The following is a 24,530-nucleotide window of genomic DNA, read 5'->3' as shown; positions in this document are numbered from 1 at the left end:
ATGACCTTATGTTATAAAACCTACTGCCTTCCAAGTAAGCTTAGAACATACTCTTTATGACTAGTTACTTTTCTTTTAACTATACTCATCAAAAATGTGGCAAACAGGTTATGTGGCTGAGGAAAAGGCCACATAGAAGACAAATGGGTCAAGTGGAAACCTTTGACTATTCGTGGAAGAGAAAGCCTTTAACAGATTTACTGGAGTCAATACTATTTCCCCAGTGTTCTTAAGTTAAAGGAAAGGAGCTAATGAGAGCTCAGTAGGATCCCAAGTCTTTCTTCAGACATGAGACATTAGATACTGTCCTCAAGAAGATCCTGAATTCATTATTCTGTGAGTTTCAAAAATGAGATTGGTACCAGGTTACACAGTAGGTATCCATCTTGAATAAGCTACAACAGAGAGCGTTTTAATCATAAGGATGCTGACTGGCTCAGAAAGCTCAAACTGAGGCATGAGACAAGACCTCACAATGTCCTGGAAATCTGGGACTCAGAACACTAGGGTAGCTGCCTCAATTCTTCCATCCCTTTCTCCAAATTGACTCTGGTCCTCCATTACTCCCCTTCAGAGACGCCCCCCCCCCCATTGTTCCCTTTCTAAGGCCATCTGGCACACATCCTTGAATAAGTCTTCATTTTGAGGAAAACAGAAGCAGTCAAACCCCTTCCAGCATCAAGAGCTTGACAGGATCCATGCTGCCATGCTGTGGAAGAAGCAGAATCAGAGCCAGTCCTGTCCAGGATGGAACCAGCTGTCATCATGTCCTTCCCTCTGCTGCCTGACCAGCACCTAGCTTCACACAGAGAAAATTTACATAAAGAGGAAGGACTTTATGGACTTGCAGATCTCGGTTATTTAGAAAGCGGGATGGCTTTACACCACCAAACCCCACAGCCTGACTTCAGTCCCTGAGATCCACATGGCTCTCTCCTAAGAGCCAGCTTCTGCAATTTCTCCTCTGATCTCCAAAGCAACTAATTAATTAATTAATTAATTAATGCAATTTTAAATTAAAACAACAGAGGTGTTGCCACAGTGCTAATCTGCTAATCACTACAAGTATTTCATCTTCCCAACCCTACAAGGAGACACAAAGGCAAAAGTCTTGTGGCAAAATGACAAAATAATGTGAAGGAATGCATTGGAAAAGCACATCCCCCAGAGTGGTTTGGAGACTCGGGACTTTAAGATGCTCTGAAGGACAATTGGATTATTTGATAAATAAATAAAAGCATTCATAGGAAATAAAAGTTGCTGGTAGGATTTCAACATGAAATTTTAATGAGCTTTAGACATGAGCACTATTTCTAATGTGTAAGAATGCACACAGCAACATTAAGTGTGCACCTAAATTTTTAATTCTTAATTGGGAGCCAATTTTTTCTCACTTCTGGTTTAGACTGTTAGTTAATAACCAATTTTCACAAAGCATGGTAAATAAGCATATGATTAAGACAACTTCCTCAAAACAATAAAGTAATAAAAAGATAAAGTTTAAATTTACTTTTATTGGTTTCTGTTCAGAAATTTCCAAGCTTATTAATTAAAAGACAACTGAGATATTCATATAAATATATTCATTACTGCTATTGAGGAATTCATGCTTATGGGTAGCAAATATGTATGCCGTTCATAGCTTAATTTTTAAATTAAAAACATGGAAATATTAAAAGTATTCAATGAAACTTTGTCATTATTTTAGAAAGTGCCTTCAGAAAGACATCAAAAATTAGTTAATCAATGATAGACTACTAAAGCATTCACATAAACAGTAAGATAGAGACAAATGTAAGATTATGCCAACCAAACTGAAATTTTGTTCAGGAAGCAAAGTTAATAAATGCCAAGTAGTAATAATATTTTGTAAAATCCTTGATTCATGAAATCTATGATATAGCCTCTAAAAAAATCACAGGTATAAGACTAAAATTTTATTTTGCAAATATTAAAACACAAGGCTACTTTTCTATGGATTAATTTAAAATAAACAGAATAGAAATCGTAGTATCTAGAAGGCTGCATGCACAGATCCATCAAGTTGGTGATTTCCTTCAATTCTAGCTCTCATGTAAGACTGTTCCTGTGAAGTCTGTATATGTTTACCACAACAGAGAGGCCAAGACAAACAAAGAAATGGATATAACCAAGTCCAGCCTAGTGAACCAGCAGGCTTATTGAAAATTTATTATTACATACAGGAAGGACCATGGACATCCCTGAAACAAACTGCACCACCAAAAGGTCCCCTCCAGGCATCCTACATGACTTACAAGGAAGCTGCATAGACAGAGTCTCCAATTCAGTTACTCTCCCCTCTGATGCACTCTAGTGTCTCCCAAAACTACAGTCAGGAAAAGAGGAGTGATGGGGATCTCACCAGTGAGGGGCTAATGACTCGCCCACACCCTCAAAGCGGCTGTCATTATTAGATGCCAGTGCTCACAGCGTACCCAGACAGTGCTCTACAATGTAAGCCAATGACTACACTATATATCTATGTGTTTGCATTCCAAAAATGGTGATTCTGTGCCTGTCCTTTGGGTTTTGGATTTTGGAAATGTGTGATGCTTTAGCTTTCCAAATTCTTGTTTAGCTGAAACCTGAACCATGAACAGTATGAAGCATCCGTTTCTTCAGTGGCAATTAAAGTGGGCTTCACACACATTATCTTAGTCTCATTTTCACTCAATGCAATTGCTTTCTACTGAGCTAGAACATTTAAAATTAAGCTGGATCTTTATCTCTCTTCAAAGGAGGTAAGCTTAGGTCATATGCAGCCACTTTTAAGGCAGACCTCAAAGGTCTTCCTGTATGATCGTTCCCATAAGCTAAAAACACAATAGAGGGCTCTAGCGCTCTGGAACACTGTGCAGATCTCACGGGAGAGAACCCACTGATAAGAGACTACACCAGAGAAACCTACTGAACAAAAAAAAAAAGCTGTGAAAAAACAAGCAAAAATGAGTTCTGAGAGAGTTTGGACTCCTGTTTATGAAAGATTGTGAACCTGAAAAGGCCCCCACAGGATCATGTGTACAGGCTCAGCACGCAGCTGGTAATGTTATTTTGAGAAGTGAAGGCTTTCAGTAGAGGCTACTTTAAAGAAAATAGTTGGGTGTGGTCCTGTGGAGTTTCTTCCTGGCCCCTCAATCCCATCTTGGATTGCCAATGACCCGAGGAAAACAATTTTGCTCCTCACAGCCTTCCTCTGTGGTGTTCTGTTTCAGCACAGGACTCAAACACAACAGAGAGGCTGGTGACAAACTGATACCTCTGAGATCATGAGCCTAACTGAATCCCTTTAAATTGTCCCAGATATTTGTTACAGCAACAAAACTCAAGAAGCATGAATCATTATGCCCAGGTTTCTACATGTGTGCTGGAGATGAAACACAGATGCTCATGTTCACATAGCAAGCATTTTACCAATGGAGGCATCTTGCTAGTCCTAAAACCTCTTTCTAATCTATCGTTAGGAAAACAAAACAGCAAGCTCCTTGGGAACAATTTCCCAAATAGAAAAACAAAGGCTTTTTCCAACATAGATGTTAAAAAGGTTGATGATGATGATGATGGTAGTGATGGTGATGATGATAATGATGATGATGACAAATAGAAATTTTAACAGGATTAAACACCTGACCATACACCATAAACACACATACCCAAAACTGTTAGTTAGCATGTGATAAATACAGTGGCTGATCATCCACAGTAAAGAATAAGTTAATGACACTAGGAGATATGGGTAGAGTTAAAGACTGGCGATAGTAACAACTAGGAAAATGGGAAACCAGATTCCCATGTATTGATGACGGGAGCAAGGAAAACTAACTGGCTTAATGATTTATCAATACAAGGTTAAAATAACACTCAGGTTAAGTAACAAATTCACTCTGTATATTTACTGGAGGTAAAAGCACTGTGCTAGTGCAAACCTTTCTACACAGATACTATTACCAGCCTAGGCTTTAATGGACAAAAACAACAACAAAACAGTATCTCTCACAAAGGGCATGGATGCCAATGTCCCTGTGTTTTGGTCACATAATGTGATACCCCTCAGCAGTGGGAGGAATTAGGATAATCATGAATAAATATGGTTACTAAAGTACTGTGGGAAATGACATGCACATAAAGCCAAGTAAAAGAAGTAAGAATCTGTAAATTGCCTTTGATAAGATGGCCATTTTTAGAATGTTAATTTTCCTGATCCATGAACAAGGAAGATCTTTCCATCTTCTGATGTCTCCTTCAATCTCCTTCTTCAGAGATTTGAAGTTTTTTTTTTCAAAGAAGTATTTCACTTGCTTTGTTAGAGTTATTCCTATATACCTTATATTGCTGTGGCTATTGTGAAGGGTGTAGTTTCCCTAATTTCTTTCTCAACACGTTTCTCATTTCTATACAGGAAGACTATTGAGTTTGGGGGGGGGGGGTTAATTTTGTATCCAGCCACTTTGCTGAAGGTGTTTATCAGCTGTAGGAGTTCTCTGGTGGAATTCTGGGGGTTGCTTATGCACACTATCATACTGTCTGCAAATAGGGATAATTTAACTTCCTCCTTTCCCATTTGAATCCCCTTGATCTCCTTTTATTGTCTTATTGCTCTGGCTAGAACTTCAAGAACTATATTGAAGAGATATGGAGAAAGTGGGCAGTCTTGTCTGGTCCCTGATTTTAGAGGAATTTCCTTGAGTTTCTCTCCATTTAATTTGATGTCTATTAGCTTGCTGTATATAGCCTTTATTATGTTTAAATATGTTCCTTGAGTCCCTCCAAAACTTTAAAGATGAATGGTGTTGGGTTTTGTTGAATGTTTTTTCAGCATCTAAAGAGATGATCATGTGCTTTTTTTTCTTTCAGCTTATTTATATAGTGTATTACATTGATGGATTTCTGTATATTGAGCCATCCTTGAATGCCTTGGAATACATCCAGAAGATGCTCCACCACACAATAAGGATATATATGCTCAACCATGTTCATAGCAGCCTTATTCGTAATAGCCAGAAACTGGAAACAACCTAAATGTCCCTCAGTCAAAGAATGGATAAAGAAACTGTGGTACATTTACAGTATGGAATACTACTCCACTATTAAAAACAAGGAAATCCTGAAATTTATGGGCAAATGGGTGGAACTAGAAATGATCATCCTGAGTGAATTAACCCAGAAGCAGAAAAACTCACATGGTATATACTCACTTAAAATTGGACACTAGCCCAAAAGGAATGTCCAATGAAAGTCTTCACTTACCAGGAGATTGGGATAGATGCCGGGACTTCCTATTGGGACTCTAGGTGAGGGAAATATGGGAGAATGGAGAAATAGAAGGATCCAGAGGGTCCTAGAAACTCAAAAGAAAAACATCATGATAGGCAGATCTGAACCCAGGGGGTCTTCTCAATCTACTGCACCGACCAAGAACAATACATGCAGTAAACATTGAACCCCTATTCAGATCTAGCTGCTAATGGACAGCACATTCTCCACAGTTGCATGAGAGCGGGGACTGACTCTGACATGAACTCTGGTGCCCCATATTTGACCACTTCCCCTCAGTGAAGAGGCCTGGTGGTACTCAGAGAAATGATAAGCAGTCTACCAGTCTATGACCATATGGTGGGGAAGGAGGTCCTCTTCTGTCACAGACCTAGGGGAAAGGAATAGGGTAAAAGAGGAAGGGGAGGGAGAAATGGGAAGATAAAAGTGAGGGAATAATAATTTAGATGTAATCTGAATAAATTAATAAAATTAAATTAAATTTTAAAAAGAAACAAGAATTATTTACAAGGATTATGCAAGTGATTATACAAGGATTCTATTCATGTGAAATTCTAGAAGAGACCAAATCAACCTACAAGTGGTACAGATGAGATTAGTGATTATCTAGGATGAGTAGAGGTGACAGACACTCGCATCAAAAGGACACAAGAGAAATAAACTCCCTAACATGAGCTGAGTTGGTGGAAATACAGTCATTGAACTTAACTACATGAACTTCATGGGAAATAAGCAGCAACAAAAGAATAGTAATAATCACTAGGATTATTACTCTCTGTTAATTGGGATATTATTCTCCAATGAGTGGATCGTTGATGAACCCCTTAGCTTCCAACGTTGTGCTATGGGACACTTTACTGGTGTACTGAGCCTGCTAGTAAAAAAATCACATATTTGTCCAATAAAATGTCAACATTATATGCTGCTCAAGCTTTGTCAGCAAATAACTGTCCTCTGCAATTATAATCAGTTAAATAGCAAAGTCTTTTTGTAGGGCCTGGTCAAATGTCCCATGGCACACAGATCTACTGAATTAACATATGTTCTCATTAATAAAACTTGAGCAATGTCTTTATAGCTGAAGAGAAAACAGGGATTCCCTTGATCTCTAGTTATAAAAGCTAATTCAACAGCACAACATATTCTGTAACCGGGGACCCGAAGGTTCATCATCTTTGCTATGAAATATGGATCAGAGGCAATGAGTTGATGACACAAGCACATGTAGCCCACAGATATGTTACACATAAGCCGCTGTCACTCTTTGGCTATAAAATGTTTACTTCTTTAAAATCTACTTTGTAGCATTTAAATGTGGGGATAATTCTCCAATATTTTGGGAATACGTCCACATTTTAATTTTTCTGAATAATCCAAACATCTGCCATGCTGGGACTCATTCCCCCACTGCCGCACCCCCTACTCCCCATTGTGTCTGCCTGTGTTGGCACTAGGGATGGGTCAAATCATAATTCTTATTTTACCATACAAAAGAGTTGGCAGTTCTTCATTTGGTGGGCCTCGGATGCAAACAACAACTAGGAGGGAGGGAGGTAGACAGACAGACAAATATAGAAGATGATAGATAGATAGATAGATAGATAGATAGATACATACATACATACATACATACATACATACATACATACATACATTCATACACAGACAGATAGATGATAGATAAATATATACGTATGATAGATAGATAGATAGACAGATAGATAGATACTGTATGCTATATGTAACCAAGTACAAGATTTTCAAATAAACTTATAAGTAAATATAGCTTATAATTAACTGTAACTCAAAGACAAACCTCACTATTAGCTGAAAGCTTTAGAAGTTCACTGAGGTACCTGAAGTACGCTCTAAAGATTGCTTGTCAGTGAGTAATGTAGTCAAGTATTGTAGACTTCCAATGCTTCTGTCACCAAAGACCATAACAAAAAGCATTACTGTAGAAAAACTGGAAAGGCTGATAGAAATGTTAACTACATGACAAAGGATTACATTAATGTGTATTCAAGGCCTACACAGGCAAGAAGAAGGCAGCAGAACCCCTGGAGCTGGAGTAGGCAGTGATGAGCCCTTTTATGGGTGCTGGAAACTGAATTCAGGTCCTCTGCAAGATCAGAAAACATTTTTAACTGCCAAGCTACCTCTCCAGCCTCTGAATTATTATAGTGTCACCTCAAAGCATAGCAGCTGAATCTGAAATCCTGCCCCCATATTGTCATGGATTAGCTAAAACATAGATGTCTATTAAAGCGTAGTCATCAGGTATTGGTTGCCTTACATTTGTACATGCTGTGTAGGAATTACTTCAGAATGAATCTACAACCAAAGGAGAAAGTCTGAATCAAATGAAGATGAGGAAAATTGATAGGCTTGACTTGTGTATGTCATAGCACATAGCGGATCTTCTGTGTCTGTGGAGGACTAGCCCATGAAGCATCACAGATACAAAGTCTACAGATGCTCAAAGCCCTTAATTAAAATGGTGCTAAATTTCCATGAACACCTTTCATACACTTCATCCTTAGACTACGTGCAATACCTAATGAAATACATATTTTAAATAAATAAATATGTGCTATAATGCATCATTGATGGTATGAGAACAAGGGATCAGGTCTTCGGCTGCTCAACACGCATGAAATGTTTTCCAAATACTGTTAACGTGCAGTTGGTTGATTGAGTCCAAGTGTGGAGAACCTACAGATATAGAAGGCAACTGAATTTATCTGTCAGACCCTCTTCAAGGTCAACGAAACTCCACAAGTAGCTCCAACAGAGAACAACCATAGCGGTTAAAGAGAATTTTTTCTTCTTATTCAGACAACTAGAAATATTTTATGGGAAATTGTATTGAATATGTTTTTTTTCTGTTTTGTTATTTTCTGACTATATATACCCATATATGAACATATATTATAATATATATGATCAATTCTGAAATGGCATCATCTCTTGGATGAAGTGTTTCTCTGGGTCAATTGCTCCGCAAACAGTGCAGGAACCAATGCATGATGAGACATGAGATATATACAATTCATCTTTGTGTGATTCACAAGAAAGTCGAATGCATAGTTAGATTTCCTGTGACCATCAAAAGAACAAAAAAAAATGAGTGTGGAAGGGGGGAATAAATGTGGTCCCAGGATGAGCTGAGGAGAGGGAGAAGGGGGTTGCTTGAGGAAGAGCAGAGGCTGAGGTGGCGCTTAGTTGGGAGATACTTGTTTAGCATGCAAGAATCCCTGGGTTCGATCCCCAGTCCTGATTAAAACAGATGGGGTAACCCCATTTCATAATGTCAGCACTCAAGAGGTGGAGACAGAAGGAGAATTTGAGGCCAGGTCTACATAGAACATTGTCTTTATGAATACATACACATATACATACATGCATACATACATACATACGTATGCACCATGTAAAAGAAGGCAGTCAGGGTGACATTTGCAACTACAGAGTCAGGATGCGAATACTCTCATGTGTAAGACTATTCCAGTACATAGCATTTTCATGTTTTATCACATACTAAGTGAAATCCGTATACCTGTAGCCAAACAGAAGCTGCCAGAGTTTGAATGTGAAGCAAGAAAATTAGAACATTAAAGATTACTTTTAATGTTTTTAGCTACAATTTTAAAGTATTCATCGTGTGTGTGTATATGTGGGGATGCACGTGCCATGCCACGCATGTGGAGGTCAGAGGACAAGGGGAGTCTGTTCTCTTCTTCTACCATGTGTGTTTCAACTCAGCCTGTCAGGCTTGGCGGCAAGTATCTTCACTCACTAGGCTATCTTGTCAGGCCAAATGTGTGGTCCTGATGCTGAGCTCCAGGGCATGTATGATGTTTGTTCTGTCTCCTCTTGTGTCTGACTTTCTCCTGAGCCTCATGATATGTAGGCTTTAGGGACCTATCCTCCTTCCTGCTGCTTCAGGGGCAATGCTGAGTTCTTGTCTCTGATCCTCTGACAGAAGACATTGCTGAACCTGTTTTTGTTTGTTTGTTTGTTGTTTTGTTTATGGAACAACAATAGGCTTCACTAGTAACTGATTCAACTGCTTTGAATATATTTCATCAGATTTTGTTTATGAAAGATCTTGAAGAGCTAAACAAAAGCCTTCCTTTCCTTGCACTGGTGAATTGCCTTGCTTCGTTTGCACAGCATTCTACCGCAGTGGGGACCCACTCAGCAGTGGCTACAGCCTGCTGCCACAGTCACATCTCACAGTCCATGCGACTGGAGGACACTATTACCTTACACATCACTTCCAGTTGTGAGATTATTATACACAGCGTCGAGCTGTTTGAAATGAAAATGTGGCTGTTTGGAACCACAGGTAGGTCTTTTTCTCAACAAGGAGAAGAGATTCATAAAACAGAACGGGAATGAATGCCTCATGTGGAGACACTAACTGGGTTTTATTGCTAGCCTCGGAGAAAACAGTTCCTATTTAAATACTAAATATGATGGCAAGCAGGAAACCTATGCAGGGGATATGAAAGTTTGCAAACGGTTCCAAATATCAAATATGAAAATCCATATTTCTAAAACTTTCCCAACTTGGACCTGTTCATGGATTGTCACTCTTGTTGCTCACTCTCTGTGTGTTCATGTCGTCCATGGATAGCACGGTGTGGGACTTTCTGGCCACCTGGTTTCACAAGGATGAGAGCTACTTACCCAGAACTGGGAACAAGCAATCTTTGCACAGAAACAATTAGAGTTTCTTTGGCTTACAGTGAAGGGGGTGTGTGGCTAAAAAGACAGACCAGCAGTTAAGAGTGCTAGCTATTTGTTTAGAGGACCAATGTTCAGTTCCTGGACCCATGTTGAGTGGCTCATAACTGCCTGGAGCACCAGCTGCCGATAATCTAGCAACTTGTCATGGCCTCTGTGGTCACTGTACTCACATGCATATACCCACACAGACAGACATAAACATGCACACACACACACACACACTTAAAAGAGACAGATATCTGAAAACAATTCTAAATCCATTAAAACAAGAAAGCAGGGTGGAGCTTTGTCAAAAATCTAAAGAGAATTTATTACCTATGAACATTTTGTTAGAAGAAACAAAGTGGCAATCTCGTGGGAAAGCTCTGTTTCCCAGACCCTATCTCCATCTGCAGTCCCAGAGACCAGCAGTCATGAAGGAATAACACCAACCATTGGGAGTAGTAGAGACTGACAACCATCAGGGTCCAAAAGCTCCCCACCTGCCCCATTTCCTAGATCCCAACTCCACCTGCAATCCCAGAGACCAGAAACTATCAGACTACCAGTTCTCCATCTATCTCCGGAGGCCTGCTACCACCCAGGAAAACCAGAGGTCTGATGGGACCACCAGCTCTACCTACAATTGTAGAGGCCTACTATCATCATCAGGCACCAACAGACTTGCTAACACCAGGGTCAACCAGATGGCTATAGGTCAGCAAAAGAACACAGGAAACAAAACTCAGGGCCATATGGTACTTCCAGAACCCAGCTATCCTACTTCAGCAAGCTCTGGATACCCCAACACCTGAAGCACAAAGAAAATGATTCTTTTTTTTAACGATTTTATTTATTTATTATTAAGAATACAGTGCTCTGCCTGCATGTATGCCAGCATGCCAGAAGAGGTCATAGGATCACATTATAGATGGTTGTGAGCCACTATGTGGTTGCTGGAAATTGAACTCAGGACCTCTGGAAGAGCAGACAGTGCTCTTAACCTCTGAGCCTTTAAATCTGATTTATGAAAATGATGGAGACACTGAAAGAGGAAAATAAGTACCTCAAAAAATATAGGAAAATACAATCAAACAGGAGAAGTAAATGAATAAAACTGTTCAAGACCTAAAAATGGAAATAGAAGCAATGAAGAAAACACAATCTGAGGCAATCCTGGAGATGGAAAACCTAGAGAAATGAACCAGAACAAGAGATGCAATCCTCACCAACAGAATACAAGAGATGGAAGAGAGTCTCAAGTGTAGAAGATACCATTGAAGAAGTTATTACCAGACAAAGAGAATGTTAAATCTAAAATGTTCCTGACACAAAACACCCAAGAAATTGGGACACTATCAAAAGACCAAACCTAAGAATAACAGGAAAAGGAGATGACTCCTAGCTCCAAAGCCCAGAAAGTATTTTCAACAAAATCATAGAAAAAACTTCCCTAACCTAAAGAAAGAGATGCTTATAAACATACAAGAAGCTTATAGAGCACAAAATAGATTGGACCAGAAAAGAAAAATACTCCTCCCACATAATAATAAAAACACTAAGTGTATAGAACAAAGAAAGAAATTAAAAGCTGCAAGGAGAAAAGGCGAAGTCACATATAAAGGCAAACCTATCCAAATTACACCTGACTTCTCACCAGAAACTGTAAAAGCCAGAAGGGCCCGGGCAGACATCTTACAGTAAGAGACCACCAACTACTATACCCAGAAAAACTTTTAATCACTATAGAGGGAGAAAACAGGATAGTCCACAACAAAAATAAATTTAAACAGTACCTATCCAAAAGTCTAGATCTACAGAAGATACTAAAAGGAAAATTCCAACCCAAAGAGGCTAACTACGCCCAGGAAAATTGAGGAAATAAATAAGCCCACATCAGCAAAACCAAAAGAAGGGAAGCACAGAGAGAGAGAGAGAGAGAGAGAGAGAGAGAGAGAGAGAGAGAGATATCACATACACTCTACCACCACCAACATCAAAATAACAAAAATTAACAAACACTGGTAGTTAGTATCTCTCAACATTAATGGTCTCAACTCCCTGATTAAAAAAAAAAATTACAGGCTAACAGAATGGATGCAAAAACAGGATGCATCATTCTGCTGCAATACAAGAAACACACCTCAAGCCATCTTTGTAGAGCAAAGATAATCAGTACTGGCAAGGGCATTTGCTCACACCTCAAGCCATCTTTGTAGAGCAAAGATAATCAGTACTGGCAAGGGCATTTGCTCAGCCTACATGACGTGGGTAGAGGGGAAGAAGAGGAAACACATCTAAAATTAATCAAATGAAAGAGAAGATGGCAGAGAATATTTCAGAAATATGAGTCATGTGCCAAAGAATTAGCTAGTAGAGTTAAGAATTGTTGATGTGGAGGGGGAGGAGATACAGGGAGCCTAAGTATGTAGCTGTTCAGAACCGCTCAACTTATAAACCTACGTGCACACCTTATCATCAGAAGACATTATTCATGTTTTCTTAGTAAAACACATGCTTGTCATTTATATTTATTTTCTAATCATATAAAAATTACATGAAAGCAAACAACGCTATAGACTGGCTGGTCTCAACCTTCCTAATGCTGCAGCTCTTTAAGACAGTTCCTCCTGTTATCGTGACCCCACAACTATAAAATTATTTTTTTATACTCCATAAATGTAATTTTGCTACTTTTATGAATCATAATTAAATGTATGATCTGATATATGACTGCCAAAGGGGTCATGAGCCACAGACTAACCAATGCTATAGACTTGCCTGGCTAAATGTAGTGTTAAGACTACTGTTTCAACAATGTGTTAAATCAGACTTTCCCTGTGGTCTCAGATTCCTGACTGCAACTTCAGGGATACAAGCAGTGTCATGTGATGCAGATTCCAAAGATGACGCCAAGTATTTCAGACAGCTTGCTGCAGCGTGACCTATAAGCTTCCATTTAAGAAAAAATACAAATTTTAGAAACATTTGATGAAGCACTGTCAAAGCTTTTTAAAAAGTTTCCATGCCATCAAAATAACTCCTAGCTTGAAGGTACACTGCTAAAAATCACACCATTAAGAACATTACATGAGGAAACTGTTCTAGAGGAGCAATGTTAAAAGACTTATTCTCGGAGCCTGTATCACCAGTTTGACACATAACAGACAAATTGCCTGCAAAATAATTTCCACTGTGGCCCCATTTTAATTAGTGGCAGCCCAGAAGTCAAGTGATTCCTTGTGCAACTATGAAGAAGTAAATTACATCACTGTGGATCACACAGCCACTGTATGGCACGGTGATAATGTACCATACATCAGCATTGACAGCCCATTTCCATCCACTGTTATGAAAAGGTGTGGGTGATAGAAAGTCATTGCATTTTCGGAGCTGGTGCCACGTTCTAGAACTAACCTGTCTCTCGCTCTGTCAATTTCCCCCCAAATGAAACAAATAAGGCTGCCACTGGCTTGTGCAGATAACAGCTTCCATGCTGGCCCACATAGTCATCCCTGATGCATCCCAGGAGCGCAGCTCCAACAAGCAGAAAGCAGATTCAGACTGCCACCAGCTCACGGGAAGTGCCTCTGCCTTCTGGAAGTAACTACACAGAGTCCAGCCTTGAATGACTTCCAAAGTAATGGTCTCTGTGTGCCCTGAAGGCCTAGTTTTAGCACACAGTATAATGCCTGATACCTAGTGCTAGCACTTAGCACAGTGTCTATGACCTAGTGATTGCATAGTTAGCACCTATACAATGTCTAGTACCTAGTTTGAGCACTTAGCACAATGTCTGGCACCTAGCTTGAGAGATTTGGGAAGTGTCTAGCACCTAGAGTTAGCATTTAGCACAATATCAAGTAAGCAATGTAAGCATTTAGCACAATGTCAAACCCCATGTTTGCACTTATCACAATGTGTATCACCTAGCACTAGCAGCTAATACAATGTCTAGTTGCTAGTGCTAGGACTTAGCATAGTGTCTGAAACCTTTCCATACCTAGTACTTCTGCTGTTCAAAAAACAATCATTTCTTGGAACATTTACACTGAGGGAATAGAATAACCCTGGAAAGATTAAGAAGTCAAACCTGTGGGGTTTGTTTTGTTGTTAAAGCTGGTCCCTTGGCATCAGAATGAGTAGAACAAATGGAGTCAAATCAAAAGCATTGCCATTGCTTACCCAACCTCAGGATCCTGATAACACAGCATCATGGCAAACAAGCAAGAGCAGGTATGGTCTATGAGCTTGATCTGCATGATCAAGATGTACAAGAAAAGTTTATGCTGATATCTCAGAGGACCCCCTCCATAATTCTACAAAAGCATGCAGGCATAAATCAACAGGTTTAGCTAGGCCCTCTCCAATAGCTGGAAACACCTGTGTATTAAAAGCAATTGTCCAACCTGCAGCAATCTCTCACTGTCCCAGTGGTCTAGAATTGGGGGGAGTTGGGGGGCACAAGAACCTTCACTCTACAAGGATGGGTGTTCACATAGAGACTAGGAAAATAAGAACTTGAGGGATGGTATGAGTTTGGGGGAGAAAATTTATTCAAAAGCTATCTGAGCCTCTTCTGTGTCCTCCCTGTGTGACACTGTGAGTAGACAACACTTAAAGAGCATAAGGAATGACACTGGGGAGATGGCTCAGTGGTAAAGAACCTTTGCTGATCTTCAGGAGGACCAGAGTTCGGTTCCCAGCACTTAAATGTTACAAAGCTCACAACTACTTGTAAATCCGGCTGCATGAGAACTGGCGCCCTCTTCTAATCTCTTCAGGAACCTATATCTAAGTGGTGCATGCACACACACACACACACGCACATGCACACACACACACAAATAAAACAAAAATAGAATTATAATTTTTAAAATACAGGACGTCTTTGGAAGGATTGCTAACACTGCACCCAAACCACCTGTGGTATTCAAACACAATGAAAACCACCAGCAAAGGTCCTGGTGGGATCTCACCAAGTGCATCCATGAACAGTAATTCAGTGCAGAGAGCTACAACTAACCTCTTCTACCAATTGCTGGATTTTATCTTAGTATCAAACTCTTCAATGTATTCGAGTACGATGGGGACCAGTCACAAAATTATAATGCTTAATTATTTTGATAGAACAACAAGAGAAACCCCACCATTCTAGAGGAGGAAAGTGAAGGTAAAACAAGCAGACTTGAAACTGTATAGATCTTTCATCTAAATTAAAACCTTCCCTCTTCGGGAGAGATGGGAGGTTAGTGGAACTCAAGAAGCCACAGAAGGTACAAGACTGAAGAACTCATAAAACTTCCAGAATCCCTTGGCTCTTCTCCAAGGCTGTATGAGTGTGTCCAAACCCTGGAAATCTCATCTTGCGATCAGCAGGAGTAGGATTGATCCCTACCCCTGCCCTGGGACTGCATGCCATCCTGCATGTACCCCTGTGCCCCGACCTTTGCCCCCATACCCCAAAGGAGGTCAAGTAACCTGGTAGCCAGGTTAAACTTTTTCTCCTTTTATAAGGTCATGTCCAAAGGCACTTGGATTTCTTCCTCATGCAAATGAGGCATCCCCAGCACCCTGACTCTGGCCAATAATGTCCCTACACAGCCTCCAAGGGTTTAAGTAGCCTTTGTTGCCCCAATTAAAGGAGCTGTCTCAGTGAAGCCTGTCTCCTGAGAGTCTTTTCTCACCAGGCTCACCACACTCAGCAGTTCCCACTCCTCTTCTCCGCTCAGGATCCACTGGTTGGGTCTCAAGCCAATCCCACCTAACAGGCAGAAAGGGGCCTGGAAAGCAAACGGACAAGGAGGAGTCTCAACAAAGCAGGTGCCTGAAAGCCCTTCATAGGGCTTTGGGGAGGCCACACTAGAGTAGGCTTTAGGTTTGCATCTCTGTTGAGTCACTACATAGCTAATAAGAAACAGCTCTGAACACACTGGCCAAGGTAGCCTTGGGTGGAGTCTGTTGTGGGTAACCTGTTTGAGGCGAGTAGAAGCTTATTCTCAGATCCCAGGAAACGTCTCCTGAAGTCTTTACTGAGTCTCCCTGTGCTTCAAGCTCTCCATCGACACCGGACATGTAGCTGCACCCGGCTGTATCAGGTAATCTTGTAGGGCTGCATGTGCCATACAGAATGGCAGGACACACAGTGAAACAAGAATCACTGTATAAAGCAACAGAAATTCCTTCCAAGTCTCACTCAAGATTTATTTCATAAAAATCTCTCTTCCAGGAAGCGATCCGTCAGATTGATAGTGTACTTCTAAAGTTCAAAGTCTTTCGTGAGCTATTTAGCTAGATTAAAGATTTTTTTTTGAAATATGAAAAAATGAATTACTTTAGGAACAAATGCACTCTATCCATAATACTTAGAAAATAAATATACAATAAACTCCCTAAAACACTTGCCACCGAGAACGGTGTTTTTTGTCTCTGCAGTGTGTAAAGTAGCTAAGGCCATGATGGAATGAACATGACGAGAGTCATTGTGAGGTCATGCTTGAAATAAATTCTCATTTCTTCTCCCAGGATGTCAAAAATACAGTGGTGTCAGAGAGAACAAAGATGGGAAATGAGGAGATGCGGAGGAGGAAAGTCACATGGAGAAAGGACACCGGGTGCCTTGCACTGTACAAATCTCAGAAATGTAAAATATAATACCATTAACAGAAAAGGAAATACTCCATAAACATTGTTCTTTAAATCTGCCACATATATGAGACCACCAATTTATAGCAAGGAGAAAATAAAACAATAAGGATTTCTAAATCGCACCAAGATCCTTGAAATTACATATGCAAATAACGCAGACCAGTTGATGTGGAAGACAAGCCGTGGACCAAATGTAGACACAGAAAACTTAGGGAAGGAGATTAAGAACCAGCGATAATGTTCCTGTAAGTGCCTGAAGCTGAGGGTTTCTCTGGATTCTGCAGTTAAGGAAGCACAGGACTCTGTATTATAGGATACATAAGTAGCTATTAAAAATTAGTAAATTCAAAAGGCAATACATGGCTATAGAATTTCTGATTTGGGGGTTTTGAGGTTTTGGAGGATGCATCTGTCTGTCTGTCTGCTGTCTGTCTATCTGATCGTTCGTTTTCAAATGCTGGAGTGACAGGTGTGCATCATCTATGTGGATAGAAACATGTGTAATAAGTCACAATAAATCCGTTTCTTGATACTAAAGTTGAGAGTTAAGGAATTCATTCATATATTACTACAACTCAGACATCTGAACCTGATTAACTGGCTTCAACTAGTAAAATCCTAAAGGTCTGAACGCCCCACGGACGACGACAACTAATTCTAGAGCCTGTTCTAAATTCTAGGAGTATGTTACAGAGCAAACAAAAGTGGGCACCATCTGCAGAGGTGACAACTGAAAGCTGAGACAGCACTGACTGAATTCTCACTCAGTGCTTTCTGCCTGCGAGGAGCCCTGCCTGAGCCATAGTCATACCCAGTAGCTGTAATATAGGAAACTAGTCTCCTCATGACCCTAAAGAGCTGGGCTTAGGATTTCAAGGTGCCACAGACTGCACAGTGAGGAGGGAAGGCAGAGAAAGGATAAGAGTCAGAGAGAATCCCGGAATTCTAGGCATACACTCTGCCCACGTCACTGTTGATCCCTGAAGAGCGAACAAATGAGACAGATTTGAAGCAGCTCCAATGAACTCCAAGGAACTGGATGAGCAAGAGAATGCACAAGCCAGACCCTGCTGAGCCGTCGCACCGTCCCTTCTAACAATCCCTTATGCCAAAACCAACAAAGATGTTTTATACTCCACCTGCAGTAGCAAAGAATTTTAATTTTATTAAAATTTAAAAATTAATTAATTTTAATTTAATTAAATAACCTACTTATCAAAAGTAATTTTTTTAATGTCAAATAATGTTGAAGTACTTAGGTCACCTAACTTTGAGAATATCTGCAAAGCTATATGACTCAGCACAGCGAGGTACTAGACTAAAGACTGACAAAGGCATCAAGGGGACAGAGTGAAGATTCACACTCGTGCTGCCGTGTGACATTCACAAATCTAAAGAGCCATCCGTGCAGTTCTGGAGGAAGGGAGTTTTAATCAACAGACAAATACAACAACTTGGCAAGGAAAAAAATGTACAGCCATCAAGCCCTGGCTCATGCTGCACATATAAAATCATATAAGATAGGCTATAGACAAAGTTAAATTAAAAAAAAAAACTTAAGTAGAAAATACAGGATATATCTGTGCCATGAGAATGGGTATCTTCTCTTTAAAATAAAAATCACAACTAAAATGTAAAAGCTTTTGTTCTTCCAAAAATACCAAGAGAATTTGAAATGCTGACATCCTTCCTGACAAATGTGTTCAGGAAATATAAAGAGATACAACTTAATAATTAAGAAATTTAAAAAAACTGTCCAAGCAAAATATCAAAGTAAATGTTTCTCAAAAGAAGATGTGATGGCAGCCAATAGATAGAGAAAGAAGTGTGTGAGCATCCATGTCAGATCCATGGGAAGTGGAACCACAGCATCCTGCCCACCAGAACAGTAGAAACCAAATTATTGGCATCATTTGATGTAGGGGAGAAGGTGGAGAAACAGAGTGTCCATACAGATAGCGAGATCTCAGTATGATGTACACTCTCAGTATGATGTACACACACACCTGTACATGCACAGATACATGTACGCACACACACAGAAAGAAGCATAAGCATGATGCATGATGACTATTCTGGGTGGTTAATTTGACCATGGGTGTGCCCGTGAGGGTGTTCTATAAATGACGGCCTTGTGGTAGGTGAGATGATGGAGTTGGGAAGAGCTGCTCCAAAGGCAGGTGGGCACTGTCCAGTGGGCTAGGAGCCTAGATGCACACAGGCAGAACACAGACAAACAAGCCCATGCCTGCACTATACTCTGCCTAATCGGGTGCAGTCTCAGCTGCTGCCGTAGCCAGTAATCGTCAGGCTTCAGGATCTTCGGCCTCTGAATGCAACCCTGCATCAGTGTCAGTGCAGGGAACTCCCGGGCCTTCAGCCTCGGCTGGGGACTGCATTACTGGTGCCATCTTTTTTTATCAGAGTAGCCGCTTCTCTCTCCAGCTATCCTGCTTGTAAATAACTATTGTGGGAGTATCCAGTCTCTGTTCCTATAAGCCAATCTAATAAGCCCCCTTCTTACAATTACATATGTACACATGCTCACACGTGTACAGCACTCACTCATATACCCCATTGGTTCCGCTCCTCTGAAAACTCCTGGTTAGTATAAAGGCCTACCCATAATCCAGAAATCCTAATGTTAGATGTTTACTTGGTTTAGTGTCTGTCTGTCTGTCTCTATCTCTACATCTGTCTCTGTCTCTATCTCTCTGTCTCTCCCCCTGCCATTGCTTTTTGTTTCCTTGCTGTCTAGCCAAAGCAAGACCTTGCTTCCTCTACCCACAAACTGCCAGGATTACAGGCATGTACCATACATGGTTCCAAATCTCAGATAGTTTCTTAAGGGAAAAGAAAAAGAAGCCTTAGCTTTTTAAAGAAGAATGAATTAGATATGATTTTCAAAGAGCTAAACTCTGCCAAGGACCCAGCAGTATGCTGATAATGAAAGAGCCTGGTGTGCAGTGGGATGCTGTGCATAAGGAGGAGAAACTAACTGTTCTGAGCACAATAGGTGAGTCTCAAAGCATGCTAAGCCTCACACAAAAGCATAAGCTTGGTGCTAAGTCATCCCATTTATACGAAATTCCCAAAGAGGCAAAACGAAGTTTATGGAGAAAAAAAATTCAGATGACTGATAATTTTGAGGAGGAGAAAGTGGAGCCAAAAGATGAAGGAGAAAGGGGCCAGAAGGTGCTAACTACTCTTTGCATCTTGAACAAGGGATGCAGGTAGATAAAGCATTTTTAAGACCCACTGCATGATACGTTGATGACTTTCTATGCTCCCGTGGAAATGACCAGAAATCGGCATGGAAATCCACTTATGCAAACATGCTCATGTGGGTGTAGAAGGACATGTATCGATATCTAGAACTTACATTGAAATTCACCAAAAACTCAGACAGAATGATGGGCAGGTGGACAGATGGATAGATGGTAGATAAAGAATAAAACAAGTATAGAAAGGGTTCATTGGTGGAACCCAGCTGATCAATGAATGTTCTTTCAATATTGTCATTTCAAGCTGTCTGCATGTCTGAACTTTATCAATCTAAAATATTGTAGAAATGAAACAAATGAGCCAAGGCTGTCTCCATTGGGCCCTTTATGCTCACAATGGACAGACCAGAGAATCTGCACATTTTACTAATTAATCTTGAATAGAGAAGATTAGCATCATTGTATTTGTCATCTCAGATCAGCTTTAAAAATAATCCCATAAGATTAGAGGATGTCAACAGTCTACTTGAAAAGTCTGCAGATCTATGTATGCCTTGGAAATGTAATTCCTTAAATTCTTCAAACATGTTCTTTCCTTTCCTGGTGCAACCATGGCTCATGGTCCCAAGAAACATCTGAAGCATGTAGCGGCTCCAAAACATTGGATGCTGGATAAATTAACTGGCGTGTTTGATCTTCGTCCATCCACTGGTCCTCAGCTGAGGGATTGTCTGCCTCTGACCATTTCCCTAAGGAACAGAGTTAAGTACGCCCTGACTGTAGCTGAAGTAAAACAGATTTGCACGCAGTGCTTCATTAAGATTGATGGCAAAGTCAGGACCGATATCACCTACCCTGCTGGGTTTATGGATGTCATCACCATTGACAAGACTGAAGAGAACTTCAGGCTGATCTATGACACCAAGGGGAGCTTTGCTGTTCATTGTATTACACCTGAGGAGGCCAAGTACAAGTTGTGCAAAGTGAGGAAGGTCTTTGTGGGCACAAAGGGAACCCCACAGCTGGTGACCCATGGTGCTTGCACTACTTGCTCACTGATGCCCTCATCAAGGTGAATGACACCATTCAGATGGATTTGGAGACTGGCAAAATAACCGACTTCATTAAGTTTGACACCGGGACCCTGTGGATGGTGTTGGGAGACCCCCAACTTGGGAAGAATTGGTGTGATCATCAACAAAGAGAGAGACATCTTGGCTGTTTTGATATGGCTCATGGGAAAAAAATGCCAATGGCAATAGATTTCCCACTTGGCTTTCCAACATTTTTGTTATTGGCAAGGGAAACAGACCATGGATTTCTCTTCCCCAAGGAAAAGGAATCCACCTCACCATTACTGAAGAGACAAGCAGCTAGCAGCCAAACAGAGCAGTGGGTGAAGTGGTCTCTAGAAGATACGCCAGGAAAGTATTTGTACTCTTGATAAAAAGCCTTTCATGGTGACTTGCTAGATTAAACAGCATGACAAAACTAAAAAAAAAAAAAAATTGTTTTAATCTTCAACATGGGGGGATGCACTTCCCAGTACTGGGAAGCTAATACTGGGACAGTTTCTAGCTCTCCTTTTTGGAAAATATAGTAGGGATATAATTTCCTTTCCTTGTTTGAGATAAATCAGATCCCAAGAGTTGCTTTGGCTAAAGAAATATAGGTGGAAGTCACTCTCTGCAACTTCGAAAAGAAAGCTTTAAGAAGACTCACCAGGCCACCAAGAAACTTAAACTCCTACACTTGCGTGGCAGTAGTTAATGATTAAAGAAGACATAGTGGGGTTTTCACAACGGAAGATGACATAGAAAATTCCACTGTGCAGAGCTGTGTGCCACTGAGCATCATGCACAAGAAAAAGAGTGGAACTTGGTCTTGTTAACAGTCGAAAGCAATGGCTACCAGACCTTGGAGGAGAAGGGGTGAGCACCTCAGGCTGCAATCAATGTCTCCTTGCAGCAAAAGCACCAAAGTTCAAGCTCCGCTCAAAAGATGAATCGCCCTCTGCTGACAGCAGTCCTCCTCGGTGACTGTTCCAAAGAATGGAACTGAAGAAAAAGGCTGCAAAACTATCTCCAGATGCGACATCTGCAAAGATGGTTGTAAATACAGGGTCGGGAAAAGAAAAATCACAGCCTCTCCTCTCTTCAAGTTAGGTAATTCCTACACCATAAACCAGTTTGCCACGTAGGCCCGGAAGGGCCACAGTAGCAATGATTTTCCATTCTTCTCCCCCAAGGACTCTTTTGACGTTTGATTAAATCCCACAGAACCTTCCTCAGTTACCTTAAACCTGACTTTATCGACTTTCTCCAGACAGCTCTTCACCCTTGCGGGTGCAAATGTATTGAGGCTACATGGTGCTGAGAACATTTTGGAGTACTGGACTTGTTTAGGGATGTGTGTGTGTGTGTGTGTGTGTGTGTGCGCGCGCGTGCGCGCACGTGTGCGTGTGAAATATATCGTTTCCATGTGTACACATGGGCCTATATGCAGTCACAGGTCAGAGGTCAATGTTAACTGTTTTCTCCAACTTATTTGTTTAAACATGATCTCTGTGTGACCCTGATGCTCACCCATGTGGGTATTCTGGCTAGCAGCATCTGCCTTCTCAGTACTGGCAAACACTGCCAGCTGGGCCTGGAATTTTATACAGGTACTGCTGATCAAAACCCAGGTCCCTTGCTTGCACAGAAAGCACTTTAGCAAGTCAACTCTCCAGCCCTCGGACTGGCTTTATTAAGACCACACCAAAGTATACTTGTCATAGCACCCCATGCATGACAGAATTCCTCCTCCCTTGTCCTTACCACCCACAATGATGTCACCCTAAGTCCCAATTTCATGCTACAAATGTGGTGCACTGATAATTAACCTTGTACATAAGAAGCATTTCAAAACAGCAAAGCAAACTCTAACGTCACCTTCTCAGCTGCCAGAACACATCTCTCAACACCAGAGTAGACGAGAAAGTGGTTCTCTGAGGTTGTGTTGAAGTCATAACCTCAAACTTTACTCAAGCGTACTCTGTCAGGTGGAATATATCTTCTACCAATGCTTATTGAAAGCCAAATTCTCTTGGTGTTTATGTCATTACAAGAGTGTAATGTGTCACTCAGCTGTTGCTACTTACAATAAAAATCCCTGTAAAACAGACCATAGTTACCTAGAGAAGTTACACTGGCTTTAGTCACATCTTCTATTCTATTCCTCATATTTCCAGTCCACAAATCCTTTCTATTAAAGGAATTATTTTTTTATAATTATGGGCATCAGGATAAATTACTATGAACTGAAACCGAGCAAGTAATTTGTTCTTGAGTGCCTTCCCCTCAGTAGGATGAACTGGTCCATCCCATGGGCGACAGACTTTTTTTAATCAGACTGAGCCATCTCCTATAATATGTGTTGGTTGTTTAACTTGGCAGCCCACTACTGCATGGCTAAGTTGTGTATGAGGGACCCATGAAGAGATGGGTAAGAAACATGCTAAGTTCAAATCCTGGTGGTGCATCAGACTTTTCACAGCCCACAACACCAGACACACACAATCCACAGGCTCCTCCTTATGAAACTAAGTCACAAAAATCCAGCTCAAAGGACAAAGAACTGTGCTCTAACCTGCACTCCCGGCATACTCAGGTAATCAAGTTTATTCCTTCTCAAGTCTCTGATGGAGTTGAAGACCAGGTAGCTTACTTTTACAGTGAAGCTTAGTTGTTTAGGGGTTAGGTCTAGATAGGTGTTTTAAGTTGCTAATGACAAGATGTGATGGAGACTGATTTACATTCAGAAATTTAGACACACCAAGATAGGAAAGATGTCTTCTTCAAGGCTGTCAAATACAAATAGCCAAAACACTAAGAAAGTAACATTTATATATAATTCCCGATTGTGTCATGGTCCTTCATACTATACGTAATCTATTGTATATATGTGTAATAATATAAATGTATATGTAAAGAAAGTAAAATATTTTTTTAAAACCCTTAGCATCATGGCCACCTAAACAAGACTGCACAATGACAGCACCAGGCAATATGTCAGTATAGATAAGGGAGATATTACAAGGCCTCACCCCTAGATGAAGAGCTACAGGCAATTAATGTCTACTGGGAAAGAATCCGTCTTCCACAGGGTCGGCCTCTGATAGGTTATCCAGTCCCAAGTGGTCACCTCTAAACATGTATATGCATAAGCAATACTAAACACTCAGCAGGTCTATATAAATACGTGTGTATGTGTGTGGGGGGCGGCAATAATAACTGAAGAATAAAAAATGTTGATAATTTGAAATGGAGTGCACGGGAGGAGTCGGAGTAGGGAGAGCATAGTGTGGATGTAAACATGGTGCTCACGTGTGAAATGCTCAAAAGGAAAAATGAAGTAAATGTCCTTAAAAACGACAGAAATGTATGTGTAGACCTGCAGACATTCAACAACTGTTGGCTTCTGTACAGCTGTATTCCCACCCTTTTCACTCGAGCAGCACCATGGGGCAAGTTCTGACTGGGATGCCGTGGAACAAAGCATTGGCCACAACCTAGAGGAGTCGGGATGGGTAAGAATTCAATCGAGTATCTTCGTCACTACAGCCCAGGAAGCCTTATGCTCTGGGGAGGG

General features: G+C 40.7%; 1 pseudogene; it reads left to right on the top strand.

Moving 5' to 3' along the window:
• The first annotated feature begins 20,509 nt into the window (after positions 1-20,509).
• LOC127195193 (40S ribosomal protein S4, X isoform-like) lies at positions 20,510-21,298 on the top strand (annotated as a pseudogene).
• Positions 21,299-24,530: the final 3,232 nt, after the last annotated feature.

The sequence above is a fragment of the Acomys russatus genome, chromosome 11 (genome assembly GCF_903995435.1).
Source record: "Acomys russatus chromosome 11, mAcoRus1.1, whole genome shotgun sequence".
NCBI classification, from domain to species: Eukaryota; Metazoa; Chordata; class Mammalia; order Rodentia; family Muridae; genus Acomys; species Acomys russatus.
Note: the sequence above shows the minus strand (reverse complement) of the source record. Positions and strands in the feature narration are given on the sequence as shown.